The sequence below is a fragment of the Sciurus vulgaris genome (genome assembly GCF_902686455.1).
Source record: "Sciurus vulgaris genome assembly, chromosome: 11".
NCBI lineage: Eukaryota > Metazoa > Chordata > Mammalia > Rodentia > Sciuridae > Sciurus > Sciurus vulgaris.
Window position 1 is genome coordinate 111,548,998 of NC_136472.1, and position 26,214 is coordinate 111,575,211.

Genomic DNA, 26,214 nt, shown 5'->3' on the forward strand with positions numbered 1-26,214 from the left:
AGTTCCACAATCTACCATTTGCAAGATGCAGACTCAGGGGAGCTGGTGGTATAGTTCCAGTTCAGGCCCAAAGGCCTGAAACCAGTGAAGCCAGTGATATAAGTCCCAGTTTGAGTCTGAAGGCCCAAGAAACAGGATTGCCAATGTACAAGGTAGAAAAACTGGATGTCCCATTTGACAGGAACTAAATTCACACTTCCTCTACCTTTTTGTTTTAATTGGACCCTCAACAGATTGGATGATTGCACTAGAAGGGAGACATTCTTTCCTAAGTCTATCAATTCAAATGCTAATATGTACACAGAGACAATCTCTTGGACATAACCAGATATCATGCCTTAACCTAGTCAAGTTGATAAAAAGTAACCATCACAAGGTGGTTCTGAGGCTGGGTGGCAAACTGCATGCCACTCATGGATTCTCATCTCCCCTTTCCTTTGGCAGACACCAGCAAGATATATTACCATACCCCCAGCCCTATAGGAAGAGTCAGTTCAGCCAAATAACAGTTCCAGGCACAAAGGATCTGAGCAAACCAAGAGCTGGATGATACTATTCAGAGAAAATACTAGTTGGGGGATCATGGCCTAACTTCTGGGGATTCATGCAACCCAGGCACTTACCTTAGCAGGCAGCCCATTCTTCCTTTCTCAGATGGCTTTCTTGTGCACACTCTCCTTCTTCTGACAGAGGGAAGGGAGACCCTCTTCCTCTTGTCCTCCATTAGCCATATCATAGACAGCTTTCTCTGATTTCAGTGAGCTTTTCTCATCTTTTTTTGTACCCCTCATGGTGGTACAATCAATAAAACTAGCCCACTGCTGAGCAAAATGTGAAGCATTAGATCTGAAGTGGATCTTAAATCTACCTTTATGTGCAGAAGAGAAGACTGAAACTCAGAAAGGTCATGTGATCTGCCAAGGTAACACACTGACTTAGGGGTGTATTTGCTAGGAAGCTTCTAGACTTCGAGGACTCCACTGCAGCCCCCATGGTGCCTCATGGGTTAGAATAGACCTAGTGTGCTTGGTTGGATTGCTGCAAGACTTGCCCTCGGAGTCTGAGGGAAGCCAGCTTTCCCTGAAGTGCATGGGTGCAGGAGAACTAGACAAAGGAAAGGTTCTACTAGTGAAGCAGAAGCTGGGGACCAACTGGAATGCAGGCAACCAACAACCGATGTGCTGCCTAGTTGCAATTGCTGGTTCCCAGCTTCCAGAAGACAATACACAAACAACTTTTGCAGGCATGCAGGGGTCTGTCATCACTTGTTATAGCCTATGTTTTTGCTTTGCTCCTTCTTTACCAGGAACCGAGGCACAGAGCTAAACCACCAAATGCAATGCTGTCTGAACTTGTCCAATTGAGCTAGCACCTTTTCATCATAGAACAGACTCCGCAGCCTACCCCACTCTGTACCCCAATCCTTAGCACAACACCCCAACACATACAAGATGCTCAAAACTGTTGTTAAGTAAATGAATAAAATCCATAAGCCTAGGGTGATTATTCCTCTCTTATAGGACTATAACTGGAATCCAGTGTGATAATGTAGAGAAAAGCACTTTGTCAAACATGCAAGGAGGTGTTCATATCTTCATGATTCCCCTCTCTTCTCTTTCCCCTGCACCTCAGAAAGTATGATTCCATATAGAAAGCTCCACCAGGACTTTCCTGGCTCAGGAAACTTAGGTGATTCTGAGTAGCGTAGAGAATATTAGAAGACAAGTCCAAGGTCAAAGTCTGTCTTAGTTGGGCTCAGGCTGCCATAAAAAATACCACAGATTTGAGTTTAAGGCTTAAACAACAAATGGAATGTCTCAGAGTTCTGGAGACTAGAATTCCAAGGTCAAAGCACCATCAGGGCTGGTTTCTGGTGAGGCTTCTCTTCCTGGCTTGTAGGTGGCACCTTCTTGTTGTGTCTTCACATGGGTTTTTCTCTAGGTGCACATGGAGAAAGGGAAATCTCTGGTGTCATTTTCTCTTTTTATAAGGCCACCAGTCCAATGAATGAGGACCCCTACCCTATGACCTCATTTAATCTTAATTAGGTCCCCAAAGGCCCTGTCTCCAAATACCTTGGGGTTGGGCTTCAATGTATGAATTTTAGAGGAACACAATTCAGTCCATAACACCAGTAATACTGGTTTAGGGCACACTCTAGTGCCTTAATTTTAACCTGACTACCTCTGTAACTACCCTATTTCACTAGGTCACTTTCTGAGGTGATGTGGTTAATACTTCAATGTGTGAATTTTGAAGGAACAGAATTCAGTCTACAAAATGGTCTAAGAAGGCTCCTAGGATTGTTCCTCTGACCTTGAGACCTTAAACATAGCCTGCTATGCTTTGATCTATGTTCTGCAGAACATCAGCATGACAGTATCATATGACCCAGCAATATTCTCAGATTTCACCAACTAATACTCTTCCTCCTGTTATCACTCCTAGGCTCACTCGTCCCCAGCTCTATATACATCTGCTTTTTCTCTCCTCAGGCCACTTATACAAGGGTCCAGTAGCCCAACCAGACTCCAGTTTTTGGTTTGCTAACCTTGGTCCTCTCCTGAAGCAAAAGGATCTGCATACTCCTTTTTGTCATCATTCATTAGGATAGATTAGATTGTGCTATAGTTATTAACAAGTGCAAAAATCTCAGTCACTTAAGACAGCAAATTTATTTCTCACTAATCTCTATATCCAACACTGCTGGGCATGGGGCTGTGCTCCACACAGTCATTTAGGGATCCAGGATAATTTAGATTCCACCATATTCTAACTATTATCACTATTTTAGAATTCTCTGCCAGGAGGGTAGAGGGAAGTTGAGAAATACACACTAACTCTTAAATGCTCATATATTGTTCCTTTTATACTCTATTGGCTGGAAGTAGTCTTCTATTCCTGACTCTTTCATGTAAACAGGAAACGGAGAGATTTGGAAATTCTGGTGAGCACTAACAATTTCTATTACTCATATCCCTGAAAATCATGATCCCTCCCCAGCCAGGAGAGCCTCCACACTCCCTTCTCCCCCTGCCAAAAGCAGAATGCATATTTAACATGCCCAACCAACAGGCAAAGACCCATCCGTTATTTCTGAGTCAATCATTTCAACATATTTCTAATTTGCCTCTCAGTGATGAAAAGGGGCGACTCTCACTCTCACCTGTCCAGAAATGGGAAGTGCCCTGCCTTCCTAGAGACCTGTCCTATAGCAAAGAGCTCAGTGGTTGGGAGAACCATCAAGGAAAATGTCTCCAGCCCTGATGCTGCCCCTCATCCCCAGGATAGCCTTAGCTGGGGAGCACTAACATGCACCCAGTTTCCCCTCCTCCCAGGGACCCAGTCCCACTGGGTCAAGGGACCCAGAGATAAATAATTCAAGCCAAGACATGCTGCTGTGCTGCTGCTGTTGCTGGGGGATTTAGTGCACACATCGCTCACGCTCCTCTTGCTGCCACAAGAAAAATTACAAATTGATCCACCAGACACAACTCCCTGCTCATACTTCTCCTGGGCTGCCATTGCTTCTTCTCTCAATAAGTAATGGCTAAGCTGGTGACAGTAGGATTTAGGTCTGGTATGAGGATGGGGAGATGCTGGGGCAGTAAGCAGAGAGTATGAGGGCAGACAGTGAGAAGGGGTGAGGCTAAATAATTAGTTGACCACAGTGCAACATGCTGGGCTACCCAACCGTGAGTTCCCATGGAGAAATAAGGAAAGCACCTTGCTGCTCAGTGGGCAGAGTCTTTGTCTTCTGCCTTCTTTAGAGTGAGAACTAAAAATATTATTAACCACCATTTCTCCAGTCTTAATTTTGTGTTAAGAACTGTTCTGAATACTGTATATGCAACAACTCATTTGAACTAATTAGAATTGGGCTTGGCTTGGAGTGAGAGCAAACCCAAAATAACAGTGGTTAAGCAAGATAGACAGCTCCAGATGTTAAGCTGTCCAGGGTTTTTATATGCATCCCAGGGTTCAGGACCAAGGTTCCTTCTCTCTTGTTGATCTGCCTGCCTGCCCTCCATTTCCAAAGTCATTTTAGGTTCCAAGGTGATGGTTCCATCTCTAGCGACAGGATGGAAAAGGAAAAGAGCAGGATCCCTCTTTGTAGGGCACTTCCTGGAAGGTGCACATACTTCCATTTGAATTACATGGGCCTGAATTATTCCTGTGGCTGCACTGGCGAAGGGGAGGCTGGGAAATGTAGTCCTGATTCCCAGCAGCCATAAGGTCAACTAGCATTTGGGATTCCTATTACTGTAAGAGACATGGAGAGAACAGTGACTGAGAGACAATGAACATCATCAATCATATCATTCATTTCATGACAACTTTTTGAAGTGGTACAGTTATTATAAATGCCTTTAACAGATCAGGTAACTGACACACAAAATTTCTGCATGAAACTCCTTGATCAAAATCATTCTTATCTTTTAAGTTACTTAATAAACATTAGTAACATTCTCCTTCGTATTAATATTAAATGTTTAACCATCAGCCACCAGGGACTCTGAGGTGCTTGATGGAAGGGCTATACATTTAATTCACCTCTCCCTGGTGCTTAATATCATGCTTAACATAAAGAGAATGTTCAGCAAATGAACATTTGTCATATTAGATCAAATGCAGTCTTTTTCTTTGCTCTATCATCATGGCCCTCATTATCAAGAACTTATTAATTAGCTGTTCCATGCACTGAGCTCTTAACTAAAGATAAATAGACATAGTATCCACTGTCCAGGAACTTCTAAATTTGGGAGAATTTCAAATGGAAAGAATAATATTCACTTCTTTCCCCACCCCATTATCTGGAGAAATGAGACCCTGCTCTCCTGGTGGAAGAGTCCTCTGCAGGCTTTCTAGCCAGAAGGAATGAATTTTTGCCTCCCTAGGGTGAGAAGCAGGGTTGCACCCAAGAATATGAAACTGCAGCTCAGCAGGCTTTTAAGACCCGCCACCCCCGGGAGCTGACGAAGCTAAGCAGTTCAGGCAGAGTTCATCTTAAGTGACTCCCTCATCGCCCCACTCGCAGCCCATTCTTTGCGGCATTTGCAATTTCTCTGCTCCGGGGGTCAAGTCTCCAGTGTGCCCTCCCTGAGTAATTGTGAAATTATTATGGTTGGTGATTTTAATTTAAATTGGATGGAGAAATGTCATACTGCGGTCGACTCATTTGCTATGGATTTTCACTTAACCAAATTGATTAGTCAACCAACTAGACTTAACTTGAGAGTTGTAATCATTCATTATTAGATCTCATTTTTCCCAACGCACCCAGATGATGTCAAGAAATTAAAACTGCAGCAAAAACTTCAGCAGTGTCTTCTCATCAAGGCAGTGGGGCCTGCCTGAAAGGCCTCAGAGATGGAAAAGGCTGTGGAAATCTATGGGAAGCAACAAGGGCCACGTGCCTGGGCGAAAAGCGCCACAGAAGAATGGGCAAGAGAAATGAGGTGGCAGTTCATCAAGAGGGAGCCAGGCTCTCAGGGACTGGTCTGCCCTCCTCCTCCCTGATTCACTTCAAACTTCCACTCACCCTCTCAAATATGCCTCTTCTTTGAAAACTTTACAATTTCCCTACAGAGTAATTTCCCAACTTTCTACTCCTATAGTGCATCTCTATCACAGAAATTGGTATGTTTTCATCTAGTTGTTCTTTAAATATCTTTTCTCTTTTAAACCATAGCTTCTTAAGGCCAGGCTCAGGTTCCATACTGTAGTGTAGCTTCTATCACTGTGCTTCACACATAATAGGCTGTCAGTCCATCTTTGCTTTGGATTGAGTGAGTGAATAGATTGCCTAAAAGATAATTCCTGTGTTTAGGCACTGGGATGAGCTCCATGGGCAAAGCAAGACTCATCACTCTGGAGTCTTGAAACTGCCCAAGATTGAGAGAGAAATGGCTCAGCTGCTACAGGTAGAAATCAAGCCTGTAGGTCAGCATGGACCTTCTGTTGAGTGTGACTCACCTGTGTGCACTGCCGTCCTGTAAAACTAAAGTGATCATCGATTGCTTCAATAACATGAAAGGATATATCCAGAAAAAAAATTGTTAGCCTCTCTGCTTCTTCCCTGGACAGACTAACCCAGAAACATTAGCTTTGAAGGACACTACTGGCAGAAACCTGGACAAAAGAGCTCCACAGGGCAAGGGTAGCTTCGTAGGCATGCAACCTGGGTAATCTCTCACAAGAGTCAGCTGTTGATGCCATCCTGAAATTATTAATGATTACTGAACAAGGGGACCTGCATTCTAATTTTGCACTAATTATGTGCATTTGATGTAGGGACTTGAGGCCGTGTCATATGAGTAAAGGATAAAGACCTAAAGTATTTCCTGGGAGAAGGGAAGCCTCAGCATGGTAACATCCTACCTTCCAATGCCTAAAGTCAGTCATACAAGAAAATAAGGCTGCCTCTGTGCTTTCCCAGGGAACAGAGCCAGAACTATTGGGTGTGAAGGCTCATTCAGGTATGGTGTTGGCATTGGCAGGAGGAGGGGGAAGTACTCCTCACTAACTAAAATTACTAGGAAAAGGCACCAGGATGGTGCTGTGCAGTCCTTGGCCAGAGAAATTCAAACCCTGACTGTATTTGGCATAGAATATTATAAAGCATGAAGCATCAGACAGGGGTTGGACTGAAGGATCATAAAGTTCCTTCCCGTGCTTTGACTTCATGCTTCTGTCTTTGTTTGTGCAACTATAACACAATCCTGCAGACTGGGTGATTTCTAATGAACAGAATTTTATTGGCTCCCAGTTTTGAAGACTGGGAAGTCCAATATCAAGGTGCCAGCATCTGGTGAAGGCCTTCTTGTCACTGCATACCATGCAGCAGGTTTGACAATGTTGGGAGGACAAAAAGAGAAAGCAAGAGGAAACATACCACTCCTGCTATGACAGCACACTTCAGTCATCAGGGTGGAGTCCTGACCCTAATCCTGCTGAAGGGCCTGACTCCCTGCATCGTTGCAGTGGGAATTTTGGAGAGGACAAATGTTCAAACCACAGCAGTTTCCTTTCTTTTTCTTCTTCTTTTTCTTAATCGACGTATGATAATTATACATATTTATGGGGTACAGTGTCTATTTATTCCATACATGTATACAATATGTAGTGATCAAATCAGGGGAATTAGCATTTTCATTTCCTTAAACATTTATCATTTCTTTGCATTAGGAAACTTGGAACTCTTCTAGTTCTCTATAAAATATATGATAAATTGCTGTGAACTATAGTCACCCCACTGTGCTGTAGAACATTAGGGCTTCTTCCTCCAAGGTAACTATATTTTGGCAGCTGTTATCTGACCTCTTTTTATCTCCTCTCCTGCTTACCCTCCCCAATCCCTTGTGACCACCATTCTACTTCTATGAAATAACTTTTCAAACTTTCGAGTGAGAACATGCAGAATTTGTCTTTCTGTGTCTGGTTTATTTCACTTAACATGATGTCCTCCAGTTACATCCATGTTGCCACAAATGGCAGGATTTTATTCTTTTTTTATGGTTAAACAATATTCCATTATGAACATTTCTTCCTTCCTTCCTTTCTTTCTTTCTTTCTTTCTTTCTTTCTTCTTTCTTTTTTTGTACTAGAGATTGAACCCAGGGTATTCTACCACTGGGATATATCTCCATCCATTTAAAAAAAAAATTTGAGATAGGCTGGACTCAAACTTGCAATCCTCCTGCCTCAGCTGCTTGAGTTGCTGAGTTTACAGGAGGCTCCACCTTGCCCGGCTAACATTTTCTTGATCCTTTTATCCATAGATGGGCACCTTGGTTGATCCCATAGCTTGGCTATTATGAATAGCAGGCCACCCATTTTCTGAAACAGAGAAGAGCCAAGTGAAAGGGAGTGGAGTGGAGGCAGAAAGAATCTACAGTCTGGGGTAAGTAGATACGGACCTCTGACCCTTGATTTATGACAGGTACAGCCAGAGGTGGAAGGTGATAGCCTCATAATTTATATATATTATATATATAAATATATATATAATATAAATATATATAAACTATATATAGAGAAAGGGCTTTCTCAACTGGGTTCTCTCCTGATGTCCACATGGGAGCTTTAGCCCCCATGGATAGGGTTACTGGTCAGTGCTTTTCTACCGTGCTGCAGTCAACAAACACCCCCCAAGTGAATTTAATCGCCCACCCAGGGTATATCTAGGAGGTGAAAAGGAGCTAGCTAGGAGTGGCTAAAGATAAGTTATGCCCATGATGGGCCCTCAGAGTTGCCCTAAATGGCTGTGATCCAGAAAGATCCAGGGAGTCTCAACACATGAAAAATAAGTTCCGGGCCAATCGCTTCCTTCCTGGCTCCTGGAATCATTTTTCCAGCCCCGCTGTCTGCACACCCCATGGGAGCTATTCATTAACGAGGGTGAGAAATGCCTAAATTACACCTCTGGTTCATGTCCAACTCATTCAGATGGTAAGAAAGTGAGATAACTCACTCCTGCATCATTTCGATTATTATCATCGAGTCATTTCCCCTTCAGCACAGAGAAGCCATTGACTGAAGGACCAAAACTGCATCCCTCCCCCCTCATTTCTGCATCCCACCTCTGACCTCTGGGTTCCTCCTTTTCATCCCTACGTTTTTTTTTAAATGAACAGATCCTGTGTTTCTCTTTCCTACCTGGACACCTGATCTTGTCTGTCTCTGCCTTGTTACATGATCAACATTAAGCCCCTTCCTTTCCATGATCTTTTCCCAGAGGAAGGCAGTTCCATGCTCCCACTCACTGGGAGATTGACAATAAAATTGGCACCTGCTTCCTTGGCCCCCCCACGCCTCCACCACCACTCCAACTTCAGATGGACTCTGAAAACGCACCACCGTTTAGGGGAAAGGAGAAGGGGGGCTCTAGAGAGGAAGGGGTGCTGAACAAAGGTTTTATTCAAACTCTTGCATGCTAACATCTCCAAAAAGCTTTTAACAGAGACCATCATTTCCCTCCAAGAATCAATGCATTTTAATTCATACGAAGATATTTGTCTGCTGTTCCCTTCCTTCAAGGCGCAGAGGCGCGTTTAACAAAACAAGTCAGCCTCGCGTGGAGACAAACGCGCTGGCTTCTCCCTGAAATTACTGGAAGTTCATTTTCAAAAGCCGTCCTGTTTTCTGGGAATCAATGCATATCAACTAAAATCAATAGCTTCTCCGTGCGGATGGGCTGAGACACCAAACTGATCTAGCGTTCCAGTGCATTTGTATCCAAATCTAGACATTCTCAACAAGTCAATGAATTTAAACGTCTGCCAGTGTCTTTTCACTTAAAACTAATCTGTTTGCTGATCGGACTGTACATTTCCAGAGTGCGTAGTAATATACTCTGTGTGTTTACCAGATCCAATGTACATTAACTCAAATCAAAATATTTCCACTTAACTTAAATTGAGTTTGTCCCAACTTCAGCAAGGCTCATGGGAATTAACTCTAGGCCTGCTCTCCAAGAGGACAAGGCTCCATTCCCTTCTTCTGGCCCCAGGGGGTGGTCTTACGGGTATGACTAATAGGTTCTGGAACAAAGTGCTTCCTGCTTCTCTGGACCATAAAACTCTAGGATTAGAAAGAACACTGAGGCATTCATTGGGTCTCCCCTTCTGCCTTCCAAACTCCCCTCTTCTGTCTTTAGAAATCACCTAGGAGAACTCCTGGGTGGCCATTCCTGTATGACATGATGTCCAACCAAGGACTGTCCTCGTCACCACTTGTTGAACACCTACTAGATTTAAGGCTCCAGGAGATCAAGGGAGTGAAAAGCTGTCCTAAAGTTCTGGTGCATTTTCTCTGTGGTGGAGTGCCCCATCCATGTTTCCATGGTCAGCCAACAGATATTTCTGGAACACATACTTGTCCAGATTCTGTGCCAAACACAGGGAGCCCATGATAACAAAGCCCAGACAAAGCCCATTCCTTGCCACCCCCTCCAAGAGAGGGCATGAAGAGAATCAGCACAAGAAACCAATTGTGTGCAAAGGACCACAGAGGTGGGGACAGGGACAAGGTGCTGGAGGAGTAAATAATAGCATCTAAGCAGAAATCAGGCAGGCGACAGGGCAGGGGCCATACCTACAACACACGGGAGCTGAGCCAGTACTGCCACCTACACTTACAGTGATTTCTTTACCTTCACAAGTCAGAAGGAGTTTAGTAACTCCTTATATCCCATTTTGCGGGTGAAGCAACTGAAACTCACAGGTTGTTTGACAGCTCTGTAAGATAACCGGCAAGTGGCATTTGTCCTATGGGGACACATTGGTGAGTGGCAGATCCCAGAACTATCAGACCCAAGGACGCACACTGTCCCCACTATGCCACCCACCTCTAACAGGTGAAGTGAGTTAACACAAGCTTTCATGTGTTCGCACGAGCAAGCCTGACCACAGAGGCAGGGGTGTGTCTGGATGTAGAAGAGGAAGGGAGCCTGAGGGCTCAGGCAGGTATCAGACAAGACTTCCTGGGAAACACGACTCAGGAACCAAGTCAGAGAAATACTAAGGAAGGGAGCATATATGGCAAGAGGCATATATGGAGCAAATTCACAAAGATAGGAATCAACACTGTCCTCGGGGAGGGCGTGAGGAGGGTGGGGGAGTCACAGGAGATGAACCTGGATAGGAAACATGACCCAGGTTCTGGAACATCTTGACCCTCTCAGTATGGTTGTGCCTTTGATTGGCTCCCAGGCCCCACAGCTGCTACTGGTCTTCCAGAAGCAGAGAGGCCAAGAAAGTACTGCAGGTCCCCAGGCCAACTCAACCAGACCTCCCTCCATTCAGCAGGGTCCCTCTTCCCCAACTACCCAGCAGCCTGGACCAGCAGCCGAGATGCTGCGAAGGAAGCCTGCTACCAGCTGCAGCCTCAAGGCATCACCATGGAGACACTACACAGGCCGCCAGCCACACAAAAGGAGCTGTGAGGCTCCTCGCTCACCTGGGACCCCAGCTAACGAGGAGGTGGCAACAGTGTTTCATTTTCTCTCTTTTTCTTGCTCTCTCTCAAAAAAGAAAAGGCAATTTGCACAGGCAAACAAACCCCACCCTGCCCCTGGAAGGAGATGGGGAAGCCCTTCCATGGTGACTACCTCTTTCTGAGAGAAGGGAGAGCCCTGTGTCGGGTCCTACAACAGGACACTCCTGGAAGAGAAAAGGGGTGGAGGGGCCAAAAGGAAACCCCTGGTCACCCCACTTTCTTCCACCCCCTTGCAGGGCCAGCTGAGTCATGTCAATTTAATGTGAGTATAAATTGAAATCTTCAGCCACTCTCATTGGAGTTTTATAATTGACTATGAAGCTTGGATCTCTTATAAGAGGATAAACAACACCAACTGGTATCTCCAATGTCTTCAGTCTCATCCCCACTCAATGGTTCCATCATGGGTCAAACATCCCAACACAGCCAGTCCCTGACGTGCAGCCCAAGAACTCTGCCTGCATGTGGAGAGGCCAGGCATGTCCTCTGGATGGTGGGAAGGGACATTTGAGAAAAGGGCCAAGGTGCCAGGACACCCAGGAACAGGCAGGGCGACCAGATGTGGAAAGCAAGGCTGTTGCCTGCGAGCAGGAGGGAGGCGCTGGCTTGCTCAGCCAGCAAGCAATCTTCACACATGCATTGTCGTTCTCCTCTGCAAAGGGGTGAGAAGAGGGGCGGGGGAGAGGTGGCGCCAAGAGAGGGAGCAAGCAGAGAGGTGAGAAATCCAGCATCTTCAGACCTGCCCACACTGCTGGCTTCTCTGCTGCGTACAATACTTCATCTCACAGTCATTAGAGAGAGCCCGCAGGATGGATGGAAGCCGGACACCCCAAAGGGTGGGAAATGAAGAGAAGGGATGCAGACAGACAGACGTGAGCCTGAACATCTTGAGAGAGATGGGCACCAGCCTGGTGCAGTCCCAGTCCCCAAGACCCAGAATCCTGGGAGTGGCCAATGGACAGGCTCGAGTATCACTCCAAAAGCCCCAGGGGCACCAGTGGCCAAAGGCCCCATGTCTGCTCTGAAGTCTTACTCTTTCCTGCTTTCTCCCATAAAGAAAGGGACTCGACTTCCCCTCCAGTGTGATGCAGACCCTTCTGTTCCCGAGCAGAGAGCTGTAAAGTGGGAGGGGGAGTCAGGCATCCTCTTGGTAGGTGGAACGCTTGCTACCAGCAACACCAGTTAGCTCCCGCCTGCTCAGAATTGTGCAAATGGTCCCATTGCATTCTGGCAAAAGCCAGTGCTTCCATTAAGGTCCCATAAAACACCCCTTTAACACATTACCTTTCTGAACTCACTGGGTGCCCTGCCTTTCGCCTGCTCTCATCCATTCGCAGTGCCAACTCTGTACTCATCAAACACATCAGACACTTTTGGGGTTCAGGACCTTTGCACCTGCTTCACTCTGCCTGGAACACACCCCCCATATGTCTTTGCACCTCATTCTTCAGGTCTGTTTCAACCCTTCTTGATCACCCTATCTAAAACTGCCACCAACCCCCCATTTCTGATCCCTCTTCCCTGGTTTGTTTTTCTTAGCTTTTACCGTCATCTTGATTTACTTATTGACCTAGTTGATTGTCTCTCTTCCTCACTGGAGTCCATACTTGCTCAAAGGCAGAGTTTTTTAACTCTTTTGTTCACAGTTGTATCCTCAGCACCTGGAAGCATCTTAGCAGATGGTAGGGGTTCAATAACAATTCATCAAATGAAAGGAACACTCTCAAGGTTGCTCCCTTGACTTCTACTCAAACCTGTATAAGCAGTGCCCCCTCTAAGTGCCTCTGAAGGTACCAACTTTTCTGGAGAATTACTTGTCCTTTGATCCAGTTGAACCCAAACAGGTGCAAGATGGCAGAGAACAACAAAATGAGGATCCAGAGGGGGCCATGCATGGGTGGGGGAGATATTTCCCCAAAGGCATCCTCACCACATGTGAACAGCCAATTGGACTTGCTTACTAGTCCCTCCTGCAGTGAGGACATACACAATTGCACACATGTGCACCCACACAACTCAGTTTCCTCCTCTGGTCATTGAGACTTGAGGAAAAGAGCTGCAGTCAGCAGACTTGGGTTCTAGTTCCTGAGTCATCATCCTCAGGCCCCATAGCCTTCAGCTCCTGAGGCCGGCAACGACTGCTCACCCTACCTGCCCATCCAAATAGGTAAGGGTCCAGGGTGGTGCCAGGTGGGAGCACTTTGAACAAATCATCCACTGAAAAGCACTCTTAATGCCTGCGTGCTTGCTGTTTGCTGCCTATAGCTGGGCTGCAGTGATAAAGAAGCAAGTGGTTCTTGTGGTGGGGGAGTGATCGCCACCCAGAATGCAAACCACGAGGCAAAGCACCAAACAGATCCAGCTGGGCTGACTTCCTGCTGGAGCAGATGCCTTTTGCAAATCTGGATTAATAATGAGTGCCACAAGCTCGGGACATTGGCTCCCAGGCGTGGACGCAGCACCCATCTACCCACCCCTGGGCTGGGCTGGTGAGACCAAAGACAAGGGCCCTCTCCTGTTTCCAGACAACTGGCAGGTGCTCATGATGCTGGAAGGTGGCTTGGGTCTGGGAGGCGCTGGCCAGAGCCTGCCTGGCTGCAGCCGGCACCCTTTGCCAGCTGGGCTAACTGGGCATTATTTATAATTGAGCTTATCGTGTGCGACTCTCACTGTCACTGTCGGTTAGAACCATTTGATGTCGTTGAGCCTTTGGAAAAAGGAGAAGGGCGGGAGGAAAGAGGCAAAGGCAAGAGAAACAAAAGGAGTTTCGTAGCAGGACTTCAAAAAAGCCAAGTGTTTGAAAAGATCTTCGCTAAGGTTCTGACCTACTTTGCATGCGGATAAGCCATCTTCTTCGCTTTAAAAGAAAAAAAAATCCCGCACAAAGTGGCCGTGGCTCTATTCAGGAGAGCCAGGGCTGTGCTGCAGAAAGGGGCTGTAGTGCTGTAATCAGAGGCCATTTAGGAGCCATGATTTGGGTAATTATATAAGATTTCAGCTTCTCTTCTTCCAGGGCCACGCATAGCTCTGAAGATGGGGCTGCCAGAGCGAGACAGCCAGGGCTGATAGAGTCAGTGTCTGGCAAACTGAACTGCAGGAAGCAAACCTCTGTGCTCTGGAGTGAGTCACGCCTGGACCAGGTGCAGACCTGGCTCTGACACCTCCTGGCTGCACAGCCTTGGGTCTTCACCTATACGCAGGGGGACTAACTTTTTCCATCATATGCATATTAGATAATGAATCAATGTGCACAAGTGGGTGCTCTCAGTCCAATGTCTGGCACATACTGGGTGCTCAGTAATGGTGACTCTCCTCCCTATTTTCTAGAATGAGTTGAGAGGAGCTATCCCATCCTGCGACCAGAATGGTCAAGGGGCCATCTCCACAGCTGAAGATCCATCCTGAAGGGGGCCCCATGGAGTCTGACATCGGAGCAACAGGAAGTGTGAGTAAGGAAGGGGACCTTCTGCAGAAAGCAGGTGGCAGTGGTGACCTTCCTCCTCCACCCCACCGCTCCTGCCTTGTGGCTTTATACCCCGAATGGTCTAGAGTTCAAAACCCTGAAGTAGAATTATTAACAATATTGAAGGAAAAAAAAAATGAGAGGAATTGAGATAGAGATTAGAAGGAACTGAGAAGGATGATTTCTGAAAGGTTGGGTTAAGTTAGCTTTATTGTCAGTTAAATAAGGCATGGCATGAATGACTTATTATTAATCCTCATAACAATCCTATGAGGCTGCACTGTTAGGAAATATTAGCATTCCCATTTTGCAGATGAGGCAGGAGAAGTTTTGAGAGAGTAAATTGTTTACAGTCCCATGGCTAGTCCATGGGGTCTGTGTCTGAATGAAGAGTCTGAGCTCTCAGTGGCTTTATATTATCTCCAAAGCCTTTGTTTACACTCAACAAATATGTGATGAGCGCCTTTTGTGGGTCCCAGGCTCCATCTCAGGCACTGGAGATGCAATGACAAACACCACCACCACAAGAGTCTGCCCTGGTGGTGCCCTCGGAATCAGCATGAGGTGGGGTGTTAGCACCACACCCCAGCCCACTCCCTGCGAGGTGTGGGCCTGCCTCAGAATGTACTCAGAGGATGCAAATCAGCCCTTCTAATCTCAGTCAAATTCAAGCATCGAAGGGTAGGTCAATCTCTTTTGAAAATCTAATCATTTCATGAATTCCAAACAAAGATGAAATTAATTGTGGATTATCCTTTGGCTTTAGGTTCCCGTGGCCTCCAAATGCAGTTATCGAAAGCTTCTCTGCCAAGGGGCTATGACTGTCTCCCTGGGCCCTGGTCAGCAGGCTCTTGAGCATTAGCCTTCCTGGCACCTGCTCAGGGCCCTTGACTAGGCTCCGGTGACTGCCCTGAGGTCCCCCGGCCCTCATCTCTTTGCTTCTCATCTAGGGGGCATCTGACCCAATGGCAGCACAGAAGAGCCAGAGCTTGGTTAATCCCTACCCCTCCAAATTCAGGCAGACTCAGCCCCCAAACAAAAAGCTCAGAGTAAATGAGCAAGGATGTCCCAAGCTAAGAAACACACGTGCTTCTTGATTCAGAATTTTTTCAAGGAATTATCAAATTAAATCCTTACATACTCTGCACTAAGACATATGTGTAAGGATGTATGGTTCAGCATTGCTTATAACAATAAGCAGTGCAAGCTCATAATTACCTATGATGAGGGAATCATGAACACCATAGTACAGCTGTACTGCAGAATAATAGACAGCTATGAAAAAGAATGAAGATTAAATAATAGACACCAATATGAAAAATCTTCAATACACATTCGGTCAAAAAAAGGTAAGCTGCAAAACAATATGCTTGGTTTAGTATTGTATTTAAAATAAACAAAACCTGTGTATGAGGGAGCATATACTATTTCAACTAAGATACATATATCCTCACTTATAACCCTCGGCTTGCTGAAGAAAAATAAATCCCAAGTTTTTGACTGCTTCCCCCTTGGCTTGGTTCTCTCTCTCTGAACCAGGTGGAAAGAGTTGACAGATTCTAAAAGAAGAGGACTAGCTGGGCTGTAACCCTTGACCAGAACCTTAGTCTTTAGTTCCCTGGCCTCCCCAACTGCACCTGAGAGGGCTAGGGTAGAAGGAAGAGGGGTTCAGTTCCTAGAAGCCAGCCCCACTCCAGCCTCCTTCCCTGTCATTGCCTGAATGCTTCCACCTACCCTGAAAGGGGTCTCCTAGCCACCTGTCAGAGGATCAGAGGCCCAGCCCATGATGTTAGCATGGGGCAGCCTTCAGCAGATTACCCCTGGAAGGTCTAGTGAGGGCAGAATGTGGATACATCACAGCTCCCCGGATGTGCCTCTGGGCAGTGAGGAGAAGGTTCTTGGGAGGCACATGGGGGACAGATTGAGCAATGGCAGCCCTTGGCCATGGATGACCCTGCTGCAGTGAGAAGTCTCAGCTCCTGGCTCAGACACTTGGCAGGACCCCAAGGGAAATGCAGGTCTCCAGGCTAGTCTTTCCTGGTCTGCTCTGTAGCCAAAAGAAACAGTTGGCTTTAACTCGTCATGGGGAAAAAAAAAAATTTAAAGCATCTTCAACAACTTCAAAATTCTTCCTACTGTCTTCATCGTATCTCACAGTGGGTGGATACGATGATCCCATTTATAGGTGAGAAACAGTGGCCTGTGGTCACACAGGGTCAAGGGCAGAAATAAAATCCATAAAAACTGACTCTTGCTCCTGATTCCTTCCCCCCAGACCAGGCCTGGGCTCAGCAGAGTGTTCCTTTCCTGACCCAGGCAATGAGATTGCACTGCCAAGATTATCCCTGCTATTGTCTAATGGCACCGAAGGGATCAAAGCACAAGATATTCTTTAAAAAAGGACATTAACGTTTTTCCAAGGGCTTAGAATAATAGAATATTCAAGATTCTCTGATCCTGTTATTTTATATTTGAGGGATGTAGGAGCCGGAGAGGTTAAATAACTTGTCCAAGGTCACAAAGCAAATAGAGCTAGGGTTTGCCCTTGAGTTGGATCAAAGTACTGGATTGTGGGCTCAGAGGAGCCCAGTCTTGCCCCCTCTCCTGGGGAGCCTGGGCAGGGCCGGTGGATGGCACTTTCTCGCCAGTCATCTTGGAGCATGTGGCGGGATGCGGGAAGAGGCAACTTTGCACTCCTCTCTCTCATTCTCACACGCCTCCTGCAGCAACGGAGACGTGTGAAGGATTTTCAGCAAGAAGATCGTAAGTGCCTGACAGTGCTCTGTGATGAACCCCACCCTCTCCAGGCAGGCCTGCTCCGACGATGCCAGGAAGCTGGGCAGAGGAGGAGGACATCCCACTCCTGTCCCACAAGCTGGAAATCCGCAGGCAGAGATGGAATTCGAGGTCCCCACTGCAGTCTCTACTTCAGTTCCTGCTCTATACTAACTTCCACTCAAAACTCTGAGACCTCCTGGGAAGAGCACTGGATTGGGAGTCCAAGAGGCCCAAATGCCAGCCTCAGCTCTGAACCTATTCTTGGGAAGCCTTGGCCAAGCCATCTAAACGTTCAGGTGTCCGTGGTCCCATCTATGAGGTGAGGTGGTCAGACCAGGTCATCTCCAAGGTCCCCTGAGCTCCACCACAATGCTCTGCCATTGTGGGAAGAAGAGAACACAAGAAGTAAAATGTAGGCCTCCGACCGGCTGGACGACGGGCATCACGTAGCCTTCCTGAAACACTGACTGCATTCTGGGAGCCCAGCTAGGGGCCTCCGCAGCCTTCCCTTTGATCCTCACAACAATCCCTGAGATACTATAATTATCTTCATTTTCTAAATGATGCAACTGAGGCTCAGAGAGATTAATAATTGTCTGAGGTCATACAGCTTGTAACCAGGGAAGTTACCACTCCCTGCTCCTCTCACTCACCTTCCCATAGCACCCACCACACACGCACGCACGCACGCATGCACGCAATACACAGGCACACGCACGCACGCGCACGTACGCGCATGCTACTTGAAGCCTGAACCTTCCAGCTGGTGGCTGCACAGATGCAGTCGAGACTCCCTCCTCCCCTGGTCAGCCTCTAGGATTAGTGTGGCCTCCCTCAGTCCTCCTCTGATATCAGTGTGGCCCTAACTTTCTGGCATATTCCCAATTTCATAGGTTCTTGCCCAAGCACAAGTCCCAGAGGAAAAGGCTCCATTCCCCTTGATCTCATTATTCCCTTCCTACCTTTTGCTCCAAATCTTCCCCTGACCTCCTCCAGGCACCGCTCATTCCTGACTCCAGCTGGTGGCCTCCCGGGAGCTCACATCTTCCCACCTGCTCCATGCTCTCTCGCCTCTCCCTGATCCTCTGATTTTAATTCCCTTCCGACTGTCTGACCTGGGTTCTTGGGCTCCTGGCTTCTGGGTGTGCCGATGCCTCCAGTCTCTCTCGGTGCTGTGAAAGTGCCATCTCCTTCTTCCATATTTTCTTGAATATGGTCCCATATGAAGCTTGGCCCTGGAGACCCAGGGAGGGGCTGACTGGTGGGCCCCGGCAACTAGCACCTGGTGAAACAATAGTGGGGAACAGGCGACCATGTGGGCTCAGCAATGGTGACTGACACATAGGGTAGGCAGCGAGGAATGGCCTTGGAGGACTAGGACAGACGCCAGCTCTATCTAAGGATAGCAGAGGGGACAGGGGCGGAAACCCCTAGGGAATGGAGAGAAGAGGAATTTTAAGGGAAAATGCCACAGGGCTTTGTTAACAGATTATAACCTGGGAGACCAGAAGGGGAAGCAGAAGATGACCGAGGCTGTGGGGGAGTCTGGAGGGGGGAGTGTGTGTGTGCGTCAGAGAGAGATGGGGAAAGGAGAGAGTAAAAACTCTTGTTTCAAACACCAGCTTTTGAAATGGCAGAGGGATTTTTCAAGTGAAAATCTGTCTGGGAGGTTGGAAAATGGGCACGAGCAGCAGGGGAAGGCCAAGGGCCCGCACCGTGCCCTGAACACTGGCTGCCTGAGGGAGAGACCCAAATCTGCTCCCCCCAGCAGAATCCACCCCACCAGGGGCCTGATTCCACAGCCCTCCATGCAAACTTGCTGAATGGAGGCAAATGTTCACCCTGAAAGTGGCCCCTATGCAGACCCCCAGGGTGGCCAGGGTGGCCATGTGATCACTAATGACAAGGTGGGCGTGTGGGACAGACCCCACAGGCAATTGCACTGAGGGTGGTCAACAGGGTCAGTCAGATCCATGGGAACTGAGGAAGGGAGAGGAGCCCAAGGAAGGAAGCAAGGAGATGATGGGTGACCTTGGAAGAGGCTCAGTGGGCAGAGGACTAGAAGAGAATGGATGCGAAGTGGCAATGGGGGATTCGGGGGGAGAGAGGGAGAGGCGGGTAATCAAACGTTAGCTGAGAAAGGTAGTCGGAAAGGTCACGATTGGTTGGTGCTTTGTTCCACTCAACTGACACTTACTGGATGCCCATTATACGCTGGGCTCTGCGCCAGGTGGTGGGACCCAGGGATGAATCAAATCCCTGCACACAGCAGGAGGAGGGAAGTCAGCACTCGTGAGCCAGGGGATGCTGCACGTCTGGGGAGCAGGGGTGACGAGAAAGGGCCCTGAAGATGCCAGGATGGTCAGCATGGTGCTTGGGCAACCAAGGTGCACGCAGGGCACAGAAGCCTCTCCCTGCCACAACCCAGCTACCTTCAGTCTTCATCAGAACGTCCAGACAACGTCTGCTTCCCAAGGCCTTAATGTGTTCCAGAGCCTAGGCAGGAGGAAAGAGTGTGGCCAACCCTCTACCCTGGCTCTTGATCTCTTTCTCCTTGTGGCAGAATTTCTCCCAGATCAGTGAACATTGTCTATGTGATGTCCCCTGTCCTCTGTGCATGTGCACACACACATGCACACGTGCACACATGCACACCTGCACACACACAAGGGTGCACACAACATTGTAGCTTAAGAGCAGCAAGAGCAGAAAGCAGAGACACTTCTACCCTGGAAAATGTCTCTGAGCAGACGTGGTGGGTGGGGAGGAGGGGAAGCGGCCCCTGGACCTCCAGAGCCTCTGTCCCCTCTCCAAAGGAAGAAAGGCACCTTCCCTTCCCCTGCCTGTCCCCAAATCAATCCTGACATCTCCTTAAATCGAAGTCAGCCACAATGAAAGGGTGGTGCAGAATTTTGTTTACCAATCCTGTCGTCTAATTAAAATTAGCTGATGGTTCTTCTAGTTGGTTTTTGTTCTGACTATTTTTAAGCCAGAGCTGCTAGATCAGTGCAGCCACTAGTAAGCTGTCAAATCAAATTTTCAAAAGCAAATTGCTTTTATAATTAATTTAATTATTATTACGGCTCCCAGTTTTGTGTTGCCTTAATGAACACAATCAGGTTTCACCCTCTGCCAACCCCCCCACACACTCTCAGCACCCCCTGCCTCCCCAGACCCACCTCCCACCTCTCCAATCCACCTCTCCAATGGAAAGGGAAGGAAGAAGAAACACAGACACGTCTGAGCCCCTTCCCCTCCGCCAGTAGCCACCTCCCCACTCACGCCCTCGCCCTCAGAGTGAGTAATTAAAGTTGGGCTCCCTGTTATGGAATCAATGGTACATGTTTTAATTACCCCCGAGCCTATCCAGGCATCCTCACACCCCCGCCCAAGCCTGTGAGTCTGTGTGGGTTGGGGGGACAGTCAAGAGAGAGAAAGCTCTTCGATGACAGTGACAGCGGTCTGTCACCTGGGGTCTGGCATTCACTGGGGAACTGTCAGTTACTAAGGAAACTAGGAGAGAGGAAGGGAGAGAGGCGGTTAGATCCAATTTTGGGTGGCAAGTGTGAGGCATAAAGATTTCAGCCCCCCCATGCATCCTAGCCTAAGTGAAATCTTGGGGGCTGGACAGGGGGTGTCACAGAAGAGACAACACCAGGAGGCCCCTCCTTCTCAGGAGCCCAAGGCAGGGCAAGGGGCTCAGGTGCAGCAGGCACCCAGCTGCATGTATGTGCGTGGGGTGGGGGTCCACGTGCGCTCAGCTGCTCATGCCCAGGTCTGGGTACACCTGCCTGTGTGTTTGGGGCATTTTCTCTTACTTGTCTTTTGTTTTCCTTTTGTTTTGTTTGCAGTGTGTCTCACTCCCATCCTTTCCTTTCTTTGTAATTTTTTGATCTTCTGTCTTCCATTTCTTTTCTCTTTCCGCCTCTCTCTCTCTCTCTCTCTCCACCACCCTGCCCCCCCTCCTCTTCTGTCTTCCTCTTTCCCTGCATCCCTGACTCCTCTTTTTTCCTGTTTGTTCCTCCTCCCTCCTCTCTAGCGCTCCTCTCCCTGCCTCTCTGGATTCCTTTGTGGCTTGTGGCCTCATTCAGCCTTGTTTCTGTGGAACCCTAGGCACGAGAGACCCCAGGCAAAGCCTGAGCATCAGTGGGTGCCCTGTGTCACTCCCCAGGTCCCACAGAGGCAGGGGCCAGGCAGGTGTTGACATGATGTATCTGAAAAGAGTGCCCTCAGTCAGATGCTGCGGGGGTGGGGAGCATAGTCTGCAGCACACATAAGCCACTGCTCTTTCTGTCACTGGAGTCGAAAGCCAAAGCAGAGACCAAGAAAGGGGTGAGGACTAGGGTGGAGACGGGATGGGAGCCACTCCAGGTCAGGGGAGCACAGAGCAAGGCCAGGGAAGTAGGGCTTATTTCTGGGCCTCTGGACTTTTGGGAAGGCACAAAGATGCCACAGAAAGAGGTGGGTGAGTCACCAGCTCTGAGCTGACAGGGCAGGGCATTCTGGATGCCACTCAGGAGTTCTAGGAGGCCCCAGGCTCCAGGAAGAACGGGTTCTGCCTGAGGCAGAGGTGCCAGGTATGGGTGGGCCTCCCCAGTCTTCCACAGACCCAAGGTCTCCCACTTTTCCCAGCAGGCCCAGGCCAGGGCTTCACCAAGTGCCCTTTCTCTCACTGCAGTCTCTTCTTTTCATCTCTCACTTTCATTCTCTCCTTGGCACTTGATCAACTATGGCTTGGGTCTTTCCCTATCTTCTCCTGGTGCAGAGAGGATCCTGGGCTCAGGGGCAGCTGGACCCTGTCTCTAGGTGTCCCCAGGGAAAGCCTAGACACTGAAGGGATCATGCTACCTTCCTCGGAGGTCAGAGGGTCGGGTCCTGTGGTAGGTGGGCCTTGGGAGAAAGTTCAGGTGGTAGATGGGAGCAGGTGAGGCACCACAATAATCAGGTATTTGCTATGCCTACAAACAGGGCCAGCTGGCTAGAAGTTACCTTTCCTTCCAGAACCAGGGTTCTGAGAATGCTTCCAAAGATATTAGATCCCTTTCTGCTCCACCCAATCCACGTACAACCCAAGAGGCGAGTCAGCCCTCTCTACTCCAGGGGGCGCTCGCCGTCCAAACGCCTGATGGGCCTGGAGGCTTTTACAGAAGATGGAAGTGCTCTTGGAACCGGAATCCACAGGAATCCAATGCCAATTTGAGAAGTCTCAGCCTCGCTTCTGAAGCCACACACACTGATCTCAACCATCACGGTACCGCGGGTTGATTTGGCATCCTCTGACCCCTCTGGCCATTGCCAGGTAAATGCTCCGGCCAAGTCATCTCTGTAGAGCAAGCCTGCCACCTGGTGGTGAGGCCATCCAACTACAGGCCAGGGCTCCTGAGGGTGGCTCTGTCCAGTGCTTTGGGTCTGCAACCTGGGTGCCAACTGGCTCCCCCAGTACCAACTCCTGAAGGCAGCACTGTCTCATTGAGGCAGCATGGTGCTCCTCCAAAGGCCCTCCTAGGCTGTTCTGAAAGAATTTGTAGAGGCAGAAAAGCAGAAGAGAGGAGTTGGATTCAAGGGCTGAGGCACCGGACCTGGGGAGATGGCCTGAATAACGAATGAAGTTTTAGGCTTCTAAGCCTGCTTCTGTATCTCTCCCCTGTACACTGATGAGAGAGCAGCGTTCGGAGCAGGGGAGAGGCCAGAGCCTAGATTGCACCCCTGGATCCACAACTGCCTACTAATGGGGCAGATGGTGGCTCCTTCTGTGGACACAGAGCCCCTCCACAGGAGCAGGGACACAGACAGGCCAGAGGTGGCCCTGGTCTCAAGAGGTCTCAGGCTAGAGCCAAGGTGGATCCAACAGAGCCAATTCATGAATTGATGGCGTAGGTCAGGAAGTTCCTTGGAGTCATCTAGTCCAACAGAGGCTGCACCAGAAGTTTGGTGGGACCTGGGCACTTTTGTGTTCATGGGCTTTCTCCATACCCACAAAACTTCATATTAAAAATTATACTTTATGACTGCTTCAGTATAAAGATTTACTATTATATATTGGAACATTTTCCATCATCAACTTCAGATTCATGGTTTTTCTTCTGTTTTCAAAAGAAATTAGATATTTTTGTGTGCCTACTTTGCTTAATGAATGAGGTGACCCTGAATCCAACATCCTCTTATCACATATGAGGAAACCAAAGCCCCAAAAGGGTAAGAGTCCTGTTCAAACTCACAAAGGGGTAACAGCAAGCTGAGGCTAGAAGCAGGTCTTTGCCTTCCAGGGTAGGACTCCTTCCATGACCTATTTAGCCATTTTCAAAAAGCATAAAATATTTACCCCCTAACACCTCAAACCACAAGTCCCCTCATCCAGCCCCATAAGGCCCCTGAATTGCCCACGACATGAAAACCCTGGTTGAAATCTTGTCCCTCATTCTGGGCAATAACCCTCCCTCCCAGCCCTGGGTCTGCAGCCAAGTCACCACCACCACTGCAGCTCTTTGGCCTGCTGTCTTATTAATTCCTAATTTCCAATTTGCAAGAAGAGAGAGACTTAAACCTCCATCTCACCAGCCCAGCAATCACACAGATGATCCAAGTATCTCTGGACAGCCTTTAATTTATTTCCCAGCGCACGCGGGCACTGCTGAGAGACTTGATGGCACCAGCTTAAACATAATAAATTACTCAAGTACCAGAGATTAGTTAATAAAGCTCCAGGCTCCCTCCCAGCCCCTGCTGACTTGGTCTGCCACACCAAAGATTCCTTTGAAGATGCCCAACTGGAAAGGCGGGGGGCTCAATGGTGCTTGTCCCCAGGTTGGAGTCAGCTGTCCAGCTGTCCTCAGGACCCTTGGTGCCAGGCAGAAATATAACCAAGCTGGAGAGGCAGGATCCCTGAAAAAACTCAGGGTGAACTCATGATTCTTCTACTCCAGGTCTCAGCACATTGTTGGAAGTCATCATCCAATGGTGGCAAATCTGGCCTTTGTTTGGACACAGCTTGGAAAACCAGGAGTCACACCCATGAAGGAAGATGCTCTTTGCCTTTGGAACCAAAAGAAGGGGATGCAGAGACTTCTCTTGGAGACACAAAGGGCCAGGAATAGTCTTCAAGCATCTGAAGCCTACCCCTGCCCTCACTCAGTGCCCTCCCAGGGGTCTTCACAGGGCCCAAGCACCCACGCTATCTTCTTGTTACCAGTACCTTTGTCTGCCATGCAGCCCTTTGGCAGTTCTGCCTCAAAAACACAGAAGCCAACCCCACTTCTTCTCTGATTATACATTCCTGGAATCCTTCCATTGCCTGCCTAATAAAATGTGGAGTTCTTTGTTGTCTTCTAATGAAGGCTATGGAACTGAGGAAGATATTTGAGGGGAAGGGGTAGCTCAGCTTCTGAGTCTCAAAAAGGAGATTCTCCTGGCTTGAGCTGCTCAGCAACACCCAGAAAGAGTGAGAATAGACAAGAAAAACAGGATTTAGTCTTAACCTGTGAGGGCTTCAGCAGCGGGTGGAGGGAGGTTTGAAAAGGGATGCCTGTAATGATAGGCACTAGGGTGCCAGAGCTGTCTGTGAACCCCATCCTGCCCTGGATCTCCCCTGCCACCTCAGCTCAGGTGTCCAAGCCGAGTAAGCTCAAGACAGACACATCCTCTTCATCTCTGCCTCGTTATGCCTGACTCCAAAGCTGGAGTTCCTGGCTCCTTGCCTCCTGAGTACTCCCAGTCCCACACACATGGCTTAGACCCAAGTCGGACATATGAACAGGGAGCCTGACTTCTTCCCCAGCCTGCATGGCATCACCGTGCTCCTGAGGCTGAAGAGATTGTCATCCAGTCACCTTTGTTCCTGGGCGCTGGTATAGCTCATTGTTATCAGCAATAAAACCTCTTCAGTATCTCTTAATTCTTTCCTTCCATAATGCTCAAAATACTGCCTACACATGCTCTTGTTTATGCAGAGAGAGCTTCCCTTCACACAATGGACGGCTTCTGAATATGGTGTAAATTGAATCACATTATAAACGCACTAGGGGAATCCTAACATGAATCCTTTTATAAAGTGAATAATCATCCCCTAATTTATCATTAGTGTAAGCCCAGGTTTTTATATAACAAGTTTGTTTGATGTGAGCAAAACTGGCATATGTACACATGCATGCATATGTGCATGCACACACGCACACATACATGCACACACATACATTCTGGGGAGTGAAAGCTGTCCAGTATAGTGCCAGTTGCAAATTAGTCTTAATAAAAACTTTCTGAGGCTGATTACTTGTGAACAGAGTACCAAGAATTATACAAGAGCATTTTTTTTTACTCAAGAAAGGGAAACTGAGGCCCAGAAAGGAGCAACAGCTTTGCTGCACTCATTCATCTCCCGAGAGATTTTCAGGTTTTTATAAGAGTGTCAGGCACTCCTGGGTCACAAGGAGATGGTGAAATGGGAATAAAGGATGATTGGCAGCTGGGCGCAGTGGTGCACACCTGTAGTCCCAGCGGTTCAGAAGGCTGAGGCAGGAGGAGGATCATAAGTTCAAAGCCAGCCTCAGCAACTTAGCAAGGCCCTAAGCAACTCAGCAAGATCCTCTCTGTAAATAAAATATAAAAAAGGGTTGGTGATGAGTGAGTTCTCTCCAGGTGGAAGGAAATGCCAGGAGTGACTGAGAAAATCAGGCTGTGTGGGAGATAGATATGAGCAGTACCCACCCTCCAGAGTCTGCTCGCCTGGGAGTTCTTAAAGGGTTGGAGAGCAGGGCCCCTTCTGCCCACTCACAGACACCTGTCAACTCCCCACCCACTGCCCCTGGGTTTGGAAGGTGCCAGTGCTGGGGAAGGTGGCTTTATTCACCGCCTGCAGTGGGGGAGTCTGAAACCTTTACCAATTGGTAAATTAGAGCTAATGACCCACAAGGAGATGAAAGAAGACCTGGGGAACCTAGTGCATGGCAGAGGGCACTTCCTAAAGGAACTTGTCCTTGGGG